Here is a 16,960-nt window from a genome sequence, read left to right on the forward strand (position 1 = left end):
ACCAAATCTGAAACTATATTATAAAGCAGCAGTCATCAAAACCATTTGATACTGGCTAAGAAATAGAGTGTAGATCAGTGGAACAGATTAGATACACCTGATTCAATAATCAAGGCCCATAGTACTCTAATATTTGATAAATCCCCAAACAACAGCTTCTGGAATAAGAACTCACTATTTGTCAAAAATAGCTGGGAAAATTGGAAAATAATACATCAGAAACTCAGCATAGACCTACATCTCATACCCCATCCCAAAATAAGATCAAAATGAGTATGTGATTTGGGCATAAAGGGTTATATCATAAACAAATTAGGAGAGCCAAGCATAATTTACCTATAATTTACCTATGAGATCTTTGAAGAAGACAGAAATTTATGACAATAAGAACTAGAGAACAATATGAAAGGCAAAATGAGTAACTTTGATTACATTAAACTAAAAAGGGTTTGCACAAACAAAATCAAAAGAAATAACCTTAAAATGGAACTACAAAGCTGGGGGAAAAATCTTTACAATCAGTGTTTTTGATAAAGATCTCATTTCTAAAATATGTAAATTTATAAGCATTTATATTTATGAGAATAAATATGTAAATTCACAAGAATTTATATATTTTATAATATTTATTTAATATTAATTTATATTGTATCAAATTTATAAGAATACAAATCATTCCCCAATTGATAAATAATCAAAGGGCATGAACAGGCAATTTTCAAGTGACAAAATTAAAGCTATCTATACTTATATGAAAAATTGCTATAAATCACTATTGATTAGAGAAATGCAAATGAAAATAACTCTGAGATGCCACCTCATATTGGCTAATCTGAGATGACAGATGACAGGAAAAGATAATAATTGTTGGAGGGGATGTGGGAAAACTGGAACATTAATGCATTGTTGATGGAGTTGTGAAATGATCTATACATTCTGGAGAACAATTTGGAACTATGCCTAAAGGACACTAAAACAATGCATACCCTTTGTCCCAGCAGTGTCATTACTGGGTCTGTATCACAAGGAAATCATGAAGCAGGAAAAAGAACCCACATGTATGTCTTTTTGTGGTAGCAAAGAGTTAGAAAATTAATATCTGCCCATCAATTGGGGAATAGCTGAACAAGTTGTGGTATATGAAGATAATGGAATATTAATTTTGTATAAAAATGATTAACAAGCTGATTTTAGAAAGGTGTAGAAATGTAGAAAGCATTTACTTGCACTGATGCTGAACTAAACAAGCAGAACAAGAAATACACTGTACACAATTATGTAATGTCTGGGCTAGCTTTCTGGAGGATCTTGGGATCAGCCCAAGTCCTTGGTCTTAGTGGAGGAATGAAGGAGGCAGGAAAGCCAGGAGGATGGTCAAAGGTGGAATGTCTCATTTCTAGTCCTTCTCAGCCCTTATATACTTTAGGATGATTACATCATTGCAGCACACTATGTATGTGTGAACTAGAGAACCATTATATCACCATGCTAAGTACTAAGTATATGTATACTAAAAAAATCATCATCTCATCAATTTTACTGAGTTAACACCTTGTTGTAAGTATCCTTGTTTCAAGAATGTGTGATGATCAGCTATGAAAGACTTGGTTCTTCTCAGTGGTTCAGTGATCCAGAGCAATCCCAATAGACTTGGAAGAGAAAATGCCATCTACATTCAGAAAAAAGGACTATGTAGACTAAATGTAAATCAATACATGCTATGTTCATTTATTTTTTCTGTTTTTTCCCATGTTTATCTTTTGCTCTGATTTTTCTTTCACAACATGATTCATAAAGCATTATGTATTAAAATACATAAAAACAAGAAGATACGTTTAAAAATTGCCTGAAAGCAATAACTGTTTATAGTACAATGGTGATGGATTAGAATAATAATTGCGGCAGTCATGGATGTAAGCATTAAGCTTTTTGTAAGTTGGGTAAGATGGCACCTTTTTTTTTTTTAAAGGCAGTTCCTTCTCCTAACTTATGAGCTAGGAAGAAGGTAACTCCCCTTAATTGTAATAGTTTTCCAGCTTTGCTTAATGTTTCTGTGATCAGTAGGAATTAAAGCAGGAAACTACAAGTCTTAAAATAGATAATAGTGGCCTGTCTTTTGCCTCATTTTGTATGTTCATTGATTTACACAGATTGGCACATAGTAGGTGCTTAGTTACTAATAGCACTTCCCCTTTCTCATTGTTGTTTCCATCCATCTCTTCATCATTGTTTTGCTCTAGGGCTACATATAACATATGAATGATTACTACTTTGTGTGTACTTATAGCACAGATAACAACTGGAAGCCAACGTATGAACAAGGCAGTAGATGGATCTAGAACCTGCTGAGGATGCAGGTACCACGCTGTAGCTGAACAGAGGGCTCTTCCCAGGAAATCTCAAAGTGGATGTGACCACCTATGACTGTTTTCTATGCCAGGAAGGTGCTAAACAGGAGAAAGAAGAGCAAAGAGAGAAAATTAGAATATGAGGCAAGGATATTCAGAACAGTAAAGAACACCTTCAGTGAGCATAAAGCTCATGTTTTGTGCTTTGTTTGATAGTATAAAATAACAAAGACAACAAAAAGGGAAGGTTGAACAAAACTCTTCCAGTGAATTTTCAAAGATTCTTTTATGAGCTTAAAATGCATGGGAGACACCTTGTTGGAGGAAGGTCTTTAAGTCTCACTTTTGTTTTTCCAAATCAAATGCTTTTTTTTTTTTTGTAATCTCAAACAATAAGCACAGTGGTCTTGTATTCTCTACACCTTTCAGTCAATTGTGTGACTGTCAAGAAGTTGTCTGCTTTAGAATAGCATTTGTGAAAGCCTGCCTGTCCCTTTCTCAAATTTTCATCAATGAAGCATTCCATACACATGTAAATTATTTGCAAAAAGATTTTATAGTGATGAGAAAATTGGCATATGTCTGGATTATTACTGAGATCTTTAAAAAAAATTGGTATTAATAATGTCTGTAACTTTTCTGATAATTTGGTATCTTATCCTATTTCATATATCCTAAGAAACAATCTTTTAGCATCCTGAAAACTGTGTAATTTCCCCTATAGACCTCTGTATAGCTTTAATTTAATGCAATGATCTCTCTGCTTTTTTTCTAATATTATTCCTTTGTTCTCATGAAACACATCAGGAAATGCCATGTTAGAATCCAAATTTGATGTGTCACCATCACTGATGAAGATGATCATCTCTTGTGGATCTTAATAGATCTTTTCTATTTTTTGTGGGTTTTGTTATACTTTCAAGTTTCATATTTAAACTTCTCTGAAAGGATCTCAATTAATCAGGTCCCATGACAAATTTTCTTACCTATTGTTTATTGGTTTATGAGGCAAAAATGCTCAAAAATTTCCACCATATTCCTCCATGAGATTTAGGAAATGACCATCAACAATTGTTGATTTGTTCAGTTCCTCTATTTCTTTGGCTGTCAAAGTAATCAAGTATTTGTTAGTTTATTTCTATGTTTTTTGGCTTCCTATTTGTGATGTTTACTTTTTACCAATTAAATATAATTAAATTAAAATGTCTGTTTATTTTCTTTCCTTTTTTCTTTTCATTTCTTTTCTTTTCTTTTCCCCTGAGGCAATTGGGGTTAAGTGACTTGCCCAAGGTCACACAGGAAGTTTGAGTCTGGATTTGAACTCAGGTCCTTTTCACTGAAGCCAGGGCCAGTGCTCTATCAACTGTGCCATCTAGCTAACCCTAAAATGGCTTTTTCTTTATCTATTTCTTATTTATTGGCATTTGTAAGTTATTCAAGTAGGTTGTACTTGAGCTATTTTACCTAAATATCATATTTTCTCATTTGTCCTTCAACTTCGAATTTGATGCTGTTACTGATCTTTCATTTTAATAAGTCAATAGTCTACAACTGATTCAGCAATTACTTTCTTATTTATAATGAATATTTTCTTATCATTTGAGATAGTTAATTAAATCTGCATGATTTTATTGAGTATTGTACACCAGAGGTGTTAGACATAGCCCAAAATAGAATATAATTTAATTGAGGTGTATTTAACAAGATTAATAAAAATATAACAAAACATAAATACCATTAATATGTGGTTTTCTAAGTTAATAAGCAGCTATAGGCATCTTTAGCTATAGTTATTTCTCAATAATAACTCAAATTTGAGTTTGACTACTATTATACATGTTCAGAAACTTTTTTCTTGTTCTTGATGAAGTGTTCATTATATGTGTATGAAAAATTTCTGTCTAGTCCAAAAACATTTGGCTTCTTTCATTCTTTGATTCTAAGCCTTGTTTCTTCTTTTAAATGTTTTCTTTTCATATGACTGTCACTTCCCAGTACCTGCGCCACTAAAACATTGTCTTGTTCTAAAAAAAGTGGTTAAACAAATGAAGTCCTCACACCAACCATTCCTAACAACATATGTAGCATTAGACCATCACCTCTAATTCTTCATTGAGGATAGAGACATGTAATATATAACCTATTCTTTAGAATCAAAACAGGGTAAGGCATTGATCTGAAGTTTTAGTAGTGTTCTCTTGTTTTCCTACCCCAGCACAGACATATTTATAGGTCCTCAACAGAACTCTCCATCTCCCACTTCCTTGCCTTTGCATTGATTTGTTCCCTATGCCTATAATGTTTCACCCTTTAATCTTGTCAGATAATTTCCCTGTCATCCTGAGACTTAGTTCAAATCACCTGTTCCACAGAAGGCCTTTCTCTCCCAAGTGCCAGCTACTATTAGCTTCTCTTCTACAATTATATTTGATTTATACTATATATATATAGATATAGATATATATCTATATCTATATATATATATCTTATATGTAGCTACTTATTCACATGTAATCTCTTACAGTAATGTTTAACCTCATTATGCAAAAACTGTTTTTGCCTTTCTTTTTATCACCAAAGGCCAACAAGTGGCACAATTGATAGAGCATTGGGTCTGGATCAGGAAAACCTGAGTTCAAATATGGTTTCAGACACATAATAGCTGTGTGACCATGGGCAAGTCACTTAAGCCTTTTTGCTTCAGTTCCTCACCTGTAAAATGAGCTGGAAAAGGAAAACCACCATAGTATCTCTATCAAGAAAACTCCAAATTGAATCACAAAGAGTCGGACATGACTGAAAAACTACTGAACAACAGTATTCCCCATACTTAACATAGTACCTGAGACTTGTTTGTGCTTAATAATCATTTGCTGACTGAATAATTGATCATTGACATATTTCTTGAAGTCTACCAAAGAAAGTAGACTTTGGTGTCTTTCCAGGTAACCCATTCAACTTATGTATAGCTCTAATTATTAGAATATTCTTTGTTATATTGAACTGAAATCTATTTCTCTATAAGTGTCATATATGTGTTTAAATTTGATTAGGATCTTTCCTTCTTCTGCATAATAAGCCTTCAAATTATTGAAAGCAACTATTATATCCCCATTATACTTTCTCCTTAAATGTTCTTGGGTTTTATCAGCCAATCCTGATTTATAAATGCATTTACTATCCTATCCCAACTGTAATGCTTAGAATAAAACTCAATACTAGAAATAGCCTTTTTAGGGCAGAAGACAGTAGGGGTAAACACCCAAGTGGCACAGCAGTTAGAGCACTGGACCTGAAGTCGGAAAAATCTGAATTCAAATCCACTTTCAAGCATTTACTAGCTGTGTGACCCTAGGCAAGTCAATTAAGCACTGTTTGCCTCAATTTCTTCAACTGTAAAAGAGATAATAATACAACTTACCTCCAGAGTTATTATGAAAATGAAATGAGATATTTGTAAAAAGTGCTTAGCATGGTGCTTCATAAATGTTTATTCTCTTTACTTCCTCCTAATTATTGTTTTGTTTGTACATTCTAAGATTTGATAAGGCTTTTAAACTAGTAAAGTCAATATATACCAGCTTAAAGTTGACATTAAATTTCTAATATGAGGTATTGGCAAACGCTATACATCACAGCTTGATTTATCATTTTGTTGTTTGTCCATACTTAAGTAAATGATGGAGAAAATATTAAAAATACAGATCAGGGGCAGCTAGATGGCTCAGTGGGTAGAATACTGGCCCTGAAGTTAGGAGGACCTGAGTTCAAATCTGGCCTCAGACACTTAACACTTCCTAACTGTGTGACCCTGGGCAACTTATTTAACCCCAATTGCCTCAACAACAACAAAAAAATGCAGATTAAACTTAAATTTCCCAGAGAACAAGTTTTTAAACATTTTTCCATACCTTATATTGAGCTTGTTATATACTTAAATCCCTAGTTCTTTTTTCTCACAAATTGTTTCACTTCTTCATCCTGTATACATCCATGCACAATTTGCCTTGGGAACCCAAGTTTAGAATTTTATATTTATCTCTTTCAAATGTAATAGTATTAAAATTTCCCTATAATTATAATTTGCCAAGATCATTTTGTATTCTGAATCTATTATGTAATATATTTGATATCTCTTCTAGGTTCTGTAATATGTGAATTTGAGAAGCATTGCTCTTGTGAATAACTATCTACTATATGTATTGATATGATACAGACATAAATTATTCTAAAACACAGTGAAAGTTATGTATTTTCTTTTATCACCACTGTTCTCCAATAATGTAAACAATGGGAAGTTGAATTTTTTTTCTTATGTTAGTTATTATCAGCAAAATTTTCAGCAAAAAGTGAACTTAATATTTAACAGATACTCTGATGGCTCTGTTATGAGATAGTACTCCTCCCACAGATTCATAGATAGAAATATTTTCATCTAAAGCTAAACATTTTTTGTTGGAAGAAAGCAGGCTAGGTGGTGGTTGTCTAGCCCTTTGCTCCCATAGGGCTTAAGAAACCAAGTGAGTCCCAGAGAAGAATTACACTCAGATATGACCCTGAGAATGTCATGGCAGCATTAAGCAGTGGAGGACCACAAAGTGAGCCATGGGGAGAATGGTCATAACATGTTGAGTTTATACCAAACTGTGTAGAAAAGGTGCCCTTGAATGTCAATATGCTAAGCAAAGCTTTATTTGGCCATGCTAGATACAGCTCCCCATGGAGCTTTCAGAATAAAAACTGCTTCATGAATGAAACAACTTAGTAATCACTGTTCATTATCCTTCCCTTTCATTTTTTCCCTACTGAGTTCATCGTCTCAGTATGAATTGAATCTAAGAGAGAGGCCATGTATGCTAACAACTAGAATCAACATCTTATTTCAAGTTGCTCTTCCAATTTCAATAAAAGTAGGTGAATGGATGGATGGATGGATAGATGGATAATCGGATGGGTGGATAACCAGATGGATGGATTATAATCTAGGGGTTATTTTCTTCAAAAAACTGAATAGCACACTTCCCTGAAATTGTCAGTTGGGTGATCACCAATGACTTTCTTTCCTCCCTTTTTTATATCTCATTTTATTTCTCTCAACCTTTCAATATGAGTCCATAGTCAGTTTTTGGACAATGTGCAAATTCTTTGCTAGCTTTTACCCACATTTTTAGGAATATTTGTCCATAACAGTGGATTACTGCTTACTTTAGGGGAGGTCATTTAGTTATGAGACTCTCTCCTAATTGGGTGAATTTAGCATTCCTGAAAGCAAGCACCTGTATTCTTATTACTACTTGAATTTTATAACCCCCAAGTGTTAATCTGTCCTCCTCAAGGGTTTGCCTTCTGAGCTTGAACCCAGTGCTCAATGAGCCTTCAGGTTTCCCAAGCATTGACACCTCTGGAAATGTTTTCCACATGGGAACCAATATGAAACACATGCGGCTTCTATTGATTTCTCTCTGTGGATTTCCAGATGGTGGCACCCTGACAGAACTAACATGGACAGTAATGAAATACGGCATGGCATAAATTCCCAGAATAATGTTATTTTAAATGGGGAGATTTAAGATTGGGATGATTGTAGTAATAGTGATGTGGTTAGAGACCATCACTGAGGTTCTCATAAAGTGAGGAACTTTCCATCTAGATTGTACCTAATATTTATTTTTCCTTGTTGAAAAATCAGGACTATAGCCACCATTGGGAGTTTTTGATGAAATATGCAGGATAGCTGGGAGCTAAGTTGCATAATTGAATTCACAACTCTTTGCTACAGGACTATAATTTAATCAGAGCATTATAATTTACTAAATACCATTACAGAGACATCAGATCCTATTAATCAAAAAAATTTAAAGCTGTTATGTAGCAATTTTTCTTTATTCCTTGCAGTTGATCATCTAAAGACAGCCACAAAACTGAAGGGATGGTGGCATTTGAGTTTCCATTTTAAAGCATCCATAAAAGGTTACCATCATCCACATTAATTGGTTCAACTACTTCATCTCAAAGGAGCAAAGCAAGTAAACATAGACTTGTATTGTTCTGACTAATTGAGATTTTTTTTTTTGAGAAAAGTAAAATAACAAATTGGAGAGAATACAGTATTAGATATCAGAATTGAGTTCAAATATCAGAACAGGCTTCAAATCCCATAATTGATATTGATTAGTCATGTGGTCATGGATAAAGTCCTCAAACCTCTCCAAGCATCAGTCCACTCTTCAAAAGAACTTCACAGGATCACAAATCAAGAGAAGGCATCTCAGAGGTCACAGTCACAGATAAGCAGACTAAGGGTTAAATGACCTGCTCAGAGTCACACATAACAATAGTGTCTGAGAACTGAAATCAGTTCTTCCCGACTCTAAGCCTGGTACTCTATCAACTATACCACTTACCACCTGTACTCAAAAATCTGAAATAGGTTTCTGTCCCCTCTTAGATAAAAAACAAACTCTGTAAGCTGACTCACTCCTACCATTTAACTTTTATTGCATATTAGTATATTTCACATATAATTCTATAGTCAAACTGCCTTGGCAACAATTCCCCATACAGAGCATTCCAATTCTTGCTTGAACGCCTTAGCATATATGGTTCCACTTTTGGTGAAATGTGCTTTCTTCTTAGCTGTGTTTCTTGAGATTGTTTCAGATAAAGTTCAAACATCATCTTCTCAAGATTTTCCTTAATCACCATATGTTATTAACATTTCTATTAATAATTCTTTTGTTTCATTAAGTGCTTAATAAATGCTTGTTGAATTAGCAAATCTTCATGTCCAATCCAGTGCTTTTCCCACTATACTACATTGCCAGAATAGCATTCATTCATTCAAAATAATTAAAGTTCTTTTTATCTACCAGTTAATGACCTGAGCACTGAAGAAATGAATCTTGGTATGATATAAAGCTTTGTCTGAAGAAGATTGCAGTATAGAAGTGGAGAAAATACAAATCAAATGGAACAAAATAATACAAAAAACACTGACAGAGGAATGTATAATTAATGATAATGCACGAATGTTATATGTTGTGTTGTTCTCTAAAACTATATGAGGGTCCTAAAAGTTAGAACAAAACTTTAGAGTGGGAAAACATGAAGGATGAGACTGAAGAAATGACGGTATGGGAAAAAAGAGTGCCAACTCATTGAAGGTCAATAGGACCCATAGTTAGGACAAGAATAACAAATTGAAGATTGTCATTGTGGAAGAGAAATCTAAGCAGCTATGAAGAGGGGATATGAAGAAAGGTTTGGGAGAGGAGGAAACTTGAGAAATGACTCATGAAATGTCACAAGAAGGCCATGTGGCTTTGTAGGAGAAGGATAGCCATGAAAATGAAGAAAGAGTTTTAGATTTAAGGCACATTTGTGGCTGTGTGGTAGAGTTTAGTTGTACCTGTTGATCCTCATCATCAGAAAGGAAAGAAAATAGAAAGTACAGAACCAAGAACATAATATGCAATCATTGATGGTGAGGAAGAAATTAGGGAAGTTTTAGAGAAGAAGTTCAATTAATCAATTATTAATATTTGCTCTCACATGGCAGTAGGATGCATGACTTAGAACTGAAAGAGATCTTATAAAAATGCAATCTAATTCTCTTATTTATTACAAATTTTCTGACATTATTTGACATATTTCTGATTATTTTAAGAGGGTGACAGTGAGATCTAGAATAATATGCAAACTTTTACATCACTAAATTATCAGAAAACCAGAACTGTATCCATAATGGAGAGTTCAATAAAGTAAATGAAAATAACATTAAAAAGGTACTTGAAATCAGATGTGAGTCATGAATTTAGGAATGGGAAGAGTCTTAGATGTAGTCTTATGCTATTCCTTCATTTATTTTAGAAGAAACTGGTTAACTAGAATATCTGGAATTTGGCCAAAGTCACAATAGCAATAAATGATAAAGCCTATATTTGAACCCAGGTCCTCTGACCTCACATTCAGCTTTATACCATCCTTCCTCACTAAAATGCAGGAATCAGTCATAGTATGAGATATAAGATAATGAGACACATTTTTTCTCTTCTTGATAGAAAAGCAGAGGACAAACAATATAAAACGTCACACCCATAAAAAAATTTTTAAAGAGGTGATTTTAAAATAATTAAACATATGTAATACATACATACTAAGTATTTGTAATATACAATTGGAAAAATAATAAGTGATCTTATTAAATCAAATCAACATATACTTATTCAGTGACAAACAGGAAAGGGAAAAACTGGGAATAAGAACTATTTGGAAAATATTGTTCAAACATTAGAATGAAAAAAGGCAAAGGCTTGTCAACTACACTGAAGCCCATGCTTTTATATCATGAATACTTTTTTTTCTTTCAAGAAGAGAGTCAAAAGCCCCTGGATCTGGCAAATACCAAATGACATAACATAAAAAGAAATTGACTGTAATCCTAACAGACAAGAAATTACTGGTTACAGATGTAGCAGTCATTTCAGAATCAGCTGTCTGTGTGCAGTCATAGTATTGACTAGCCAGAGCAAAAGCCAAAGTAAACACAAAACTAGAAGAAAGGTAAAAGAAGAAAAGACAGTGTATGTGATTGTAACAGCTCCAAACTGACTTGTTTAAACAACCTGTCAACTTTGAAAAATGGGAAATGGATAAAAGTAAGGACATTGACTCTGACTATTATCATTTCCTAGAAAAGTTTAACCAATAAAAAACAGTTGCTGCAAGTAAGCCAAGAGAACACAGAACACACCTTTGCCAGCAAATGCTCCTCCCCAAGTAGAGACACATGGTAACCCAGGGAGATAATGGTTTAGAATATAAGCTTATTTGCAGAATGTAGAGAAGAAGAAGATGGAAGAATGCCAATGATATGAGTTCACAAAACGATAAAGAACATTTGAGGAGAAAATAAGGCTGAAGCAAACTTACATAAGCTGAAGCTAAGTAAAATCATTCCCCAGAGAATGTTTGTAAAGGAAACTAAAAGGCAGACTACAGATAAATGCAATATGAAATAGATTATTGTCAACAATAATGAAACCAACAGATTTGGACTCTACGGTATTTCTATCTATTGTAGTATGCAAAGAATCTGTAATAATACTAAGAAAATAAATTTGGAACAGCTGGATCAGACCACACACAGAAGAGATCTACTCTGGAGATGATATACTTTTTAAAGTAGTCAGGGAACTATTTTCAAGATAGCTTGAAGAAAGGGGAAAAATTAATGAAAAAAATTAAGATGGTGATTTTAAGCAAAGTGGGGGGAAATGAAAAGCAAAAAACATAGCAATTATAAAAACATATGTCTGCTTTCATTTTCATTAAATCCTCATGAGAGAAATATCCCATAAATACCAAAATATTCACAGCAGCATTTGTTTTTGTAGGAAAAAATAAGCTAAAAGTAAATGGGGGTGCCTCAGTGATTGGGAAATGGGGGAAAACTATTATGGTATATGAATATTACAGAATCTTAGAAGCTATAAGAAATGATAAACATGAAGACTTCGGAGAACTATGGTAACTCATATGCACTAACACTGAGTGAAAAATGTAGAATCAAAAGAGCATTTTGCACAATGAATATCATAATGTAAATTAAGATAACACTCAAAAGAAATAGAATCCCAAACAAATGTAATGGTCATTGTTAGAGGAGGGACATCAGAACACATTTCCTTTCTTTTCAATTAAAAGACTATGGATACAATATTACTTACTTCATTGTCAGTCATCATCATTGTACTAGGCAGATTTGTGTATTGTGTATGTGTGTGCATGGATGTGTGTAAACAATAGTAATGAGGAGAAAATTATTTTAGGAAATAATTGTAATATAATAAAAATATAATAATATAATTGAAGGTATATTTAATGAAAATTACCAGAAAATACAGGACTATCAACGTGATTGACAAAGATAGATCATACCTTACAGTCACATAATTAACTGAGAAGTTTAAAGAATATCAGACCACTGTCTTTATTATTATTATTAAATTTTAAAAACCAGTTTAACAGAGAAAAATGTATGCCTGAATGCTACATTCCAAACAAGTCTCTCACATACATTTGTATAGGACTCAAATAGGAATTAATTTATTGAGTGATCTTTTGAGTACTGATAACAGGTGAGGTGCTAAATAAGGAAATAGATTCACACCCTCCCCCCCAAAAAAAATGCTGGCTTTTATCAAAAATGGTCTATTTAAGAATAAAAAAAAAAAGATCCACTATCAATTGTCAGGCTCTCCCAAAGCTCCTATTCACAGAAGCAAAGCTAAATACATGAGTTCAACATTCATCTAAATAGATATAGTGTATGGAAGACAAATAGAAGTATCATATAAAAAGTTCTTTTGTGAACTATAAGTTGATTATGAATCAATGGACAACATAATTTTAAGCATAACAACCATATGTAGAGGAAAGCAATAGTTCTGCTGTACTTTGCTAACACAATCTTCACAGGTGAAAGCAGAGTAGAAATGTTATAAAAGTTTAGAAAAGAGATAATATGAGACTGAAGTAAGAAAGTGATATTAATATTTAAGCATACATAGGATGTTTCTCTCTGACCAATTTCTTTTGGGCATATGTATAATGTGGTATTTTTGAACAAAAGGAGATGGACATTCATTTTTCACTTTTATTTTAGTGTAATTCAAAATTATTTTCCAGAATGGATGGGCCAATTCACAGTTCTGTTATTGTTGTCGTTGCTGCTGCTGGTGTTGTTGCTGAGTCATTCAGTAGCATCTGATTCTTCATAATCCCATGGAACACAGCATGGCAGGACCCTCTCTCTTCCACTATCATCCAAAGTCTGTCCAAGTTTATTTTCCTCATTTTATGATACTATTTATCTATCACATCTTCTCTTATTCCTTTTTCCTTTTGCCTTCAATCTTCCCCAAAATATCAGTCTTTTCCAATGAGCCCCATCTTCTCAGTATGTGGCCAAGCTATTTAAGCATAAGCTTTAATATTTGACCTTCCTGTGAATAATCTAACTTAATTTCTTTAAATATTGACTGCTTTGATTTCCTTTTTGTCCAAGGGATTCTTATCTATGTCAGAATATTAGGTATGAGATGAAACCTCACAATTGTTTTAATGGACATTTCTCTTATTATTGGTGACTTGTATCGATTTTTTCACATAATTGCTAATACTTTATAATTCTTTGTTTGAAAACAGGTTGTTCATACCTTTTGGACACATCTATATTTGCTCTCTGTGCTATATATTCAAGGTTATATTGGAATAAACCATAATGACTTGTACACAGCAACAGTTATATTGTGAAATCAGGATTTTGATAGACTTTACTATTCTCAGCAATACAATGATCTAAGACAATTGCAAAAGACTTGTGATGGAAAATACTATTCACATGCCGAGACAGTACTATGAAGTCTGAATACAGATTGAAGTGTACTATTTTCACTTTTTTTCTTGTGTTTTTTTTTCCTTTTGTTGTGATTCTTTCACAACATGACTAATGTGGAAATATGTTTAATAAGATTGTATGTGCATGGATAACCTAAATCAAATTGTTTACCATCTTTAAGAATGAAGAAGGGAGAAAAAAAGGGAGAAAAGAAAATTTGAAGTTGAGATATTACAGTAAGTGAATGTTGAAAACTATCTTTAAGTGTAATTGGGAAAAAAATAGAATATTACTGAGTGGAAAAATAAAATAAAAGATAGAATTGCTCTTTGGTCATCCAAATAAGCTTATAATAACTGGAATTTTTAAATAATTATAGGAATTTCAGGACTTAAGCAGGCAAGTTATAGACCTGTCAATTAGTAGATGAATTCATATCTGGGAGGGAAAATAGCTGTTCCACAGTTAGAATCAAGTATAGAAGAAGACAGAATTTCTCTATTTCTATCCTCCATCTTCTTATCCATTACAAAGAGTAGACCAGAAAAAAGCAACACATCTGGAGCAAAACATAAAAATAAAGAGAAATGTAGGTACAGAGAGACAACATGATTAGGAAGGAAGGTAGCTTTAAGGAATATGACCATCTGCACCAAATATGTAAGCCATATAAGAACTTAAGAAAGACCAAAAATTACCAGAAGTAATGAGCTACCACTTGAGTACATATGCGACTATGTAGTCCTATTGAATCTGCTCTTCTTGTAGATCTATATGTATTGGTGGGGTAATATTTTCCAGAATTTTAAGGGAATGTTTTGTTCCAATTCTTATCATACCATCTTAGTAAATATCTATGCTCAGACCTAAATGAATCTAGTGGCTAATTCTTAATAGGAAGCACATGATTTGGAGCTCCAAGAGTCCCAAAACAAAACTGCTGGGATTACTCCATAAATATGAGTGAGGGGGAAGAGTACTTATCTACTCTCTGGAACTACAATCTCTGACTGTGAAGGCCACAAAGAGGTAGTACAAGAAAAAACAAATGAGGAGATGCTCCCCTTGAACTGTCATGGTCCAAAAGTGTATGAAGTAGTGTGTTCAATTCTCATCACCATATTTTAGATCAGTCATTAAAAAGAAAGAGAACATCCAGAGGAAAGAAACTAGAAAAAAGGATTTCAAATTCATATAATTTAAAGATCAATTGTTTTTCCTAAAAATATTTTTACAGTCAAAGGTTCTGATAAAGGCCTCATTTCCAAAATATATAGAGAATTAACTCTAATTTATAAAAAATCAAGCTATTCTCCAATTGAAAAATGGTCAGGATATGAACAGACAATTCTCAGATGAAGAAATTGAAACTATTTCTAGTCATATGAAAAGATGCTCCAAGTCATTATTAATCAGAGAAATGCAAATTAAGACAACTCTAAGATACCACTACACACCTGTCAGATTGGCTAAGATGACAGGAAAAAATAATTATGATTGTTGGAGGGGATGTGGGAAAACTGGGACATTGATGCATTGTTAGAGGAGTTGTGAACGAATCCAACCATTCTGGAGAGCAGTTTGGAACTATGCTCAAAAAGTTATCAAACTGTGCATACCCTTTGATCCAGCAGTGTTACTACTGGGCTTATATCCCAAAGAGATCATAAAGAAGGGAAAGGGACCTGTATGTGCACGAATGTTTGTGGCAGCCCTCTTTGTAGTGGCTAGAAACTGGAAACTGAGTGGATGCCCATCAGTTGGAGAATGGCTGAATAAATTGTGGTATATGAATATTACGAATATTATTGTTCTGTAAGAAATGACCAACAGGATAATTTCAGAAAGGCCTGGAGAGACTTACACGAACTGATGGTGAGTGAAATGAGCAGGACCAGGAGATCATTATGACCAACAGGATAATTTCAGAAAGGCCTGGAGAGAGTTACACGAACTGATGGTGAGTGAAATGAGCAGGACCAGGAGATCATTATGACCAACAGGATAATTTCAGAAAGGCCTGGAGAGACTTACACGAACTGATGGTGAGTGAAATGAGCAGGACCAGGAGATCATTATATACTTCAACAATAATACTATATGATGACCAGTTCTGATGGACCTGGCCATCCTCAGCAATGAGATCAACCAAATCATTTCCAATGGAGCAGTAATGAACTGAACCAGCTACGCCCAGAGAAAGAACTCTGGGAGATGACTAAAAACCATTACATTGAATTCTAATCCTATATTTATGCCCACCTGCATTTTTTATTTCCTTCACAAGCTAATTGTACAATATTTCAGAGTCTGATTCTTTTTGTACAGCAAAATAACGTTTTGGTCATGTATACTTATTGTGTATCTAATTTGTATTTTAATATATTTAACATCTACTGGTCATCCTGCCATCTGGGGGGGGGTGGGGGGTAAGAGGTGAAAAATTGGAACAAGAGGTTTGGCAATTGTTAATGCTGTAAAGTTACCCATACATATAACCTGTAAATAAAAGGCTATTAAAAAAAACCAAAAAAAATTGTTTTTCCTAGAGAAGAGATGGGATAGGAACAGATAACTGTCTTCAAGTATACGGAGAGAAGTTACTTTCATATGTTCAAGGAGTAATAAATAAATATCCTTAAGTATCTGAAAGTTCAAAGAAGTGATATTATCAGTGTTGATAACTCCGGTGTGGAAACTCTCTCTTTTGAGGGAAATAAGTAATTATTCAGTATCATAGTCTGAAAGACTTGTCTGAGACATTGAGAGGTTAAATCATTAAGTCACATACCCTTAGTACACTAGCATGTACCCAAGCTAGAATATAAATCCAGCCCTATTTTATTCCATGGCCAGTGTTCTATGTACTATATTACATTATCATTCATACTGTCATTATTTTTTAAGTGTATTTGAATTAAATCATTTGCTTTGGAGATCCTGCAGGGACTTCAAATAAAAGTTAGGAAGTTTAATCAAATGCTTTTCAATAATTGCTTTAGGGAAAAATATTGATCTTGACTCTCCAACTTTGATAAATATATATATATATATATATATATATATATATATATATATATATATATATATATTTCAGATTCAGTTTCAGTTTTAATTTTTTGCTCCATGCTTTATATTCTTATCTTACTTTCCAATGTTGAATCTATTTGAATTTAATTATTTTCTTTTACTTCGGCCAATTTTACTTTCA

The 16,960-nt window shown here is 33.3% G+C and overlaps 1 long non-coding RNA gene across 1 annotated transcript in view; it reads right to left on the reverse strand.

Moving 5' to 3' along the window:
- LOC116421484 overlaps positions 1-16,960 on the reverse strand; it is a 63,692-nt gene that overhangs the window by 42,375 nt on the left and 4,357 nt on the right. The window contains exon 2 of the long non-coding RNA XR_004231856.1: positions 2,343-2,447. This is a non-coding gene — a long non-coding RNA (uncharacterized LOC116421484). The remainder of the gene's footprint in view (positions 1-2,342; positions 2,448-16,960) is intronic.

This window comes from Sarcophilus harrisii, chromosome 2, assembly GCF_902635505.1.
Source record: "Sarcophilus harrisii chromosome 2, mSarHar1.11, whole genome shotgun sequence".
NCBI classification, from domain to species: Eukaryota; Metazoa; Chordata; class Mammalia; order Dasyuromorphia; family Dasyuridae; genus Sarcophilus; species Sarcophilus harrisii.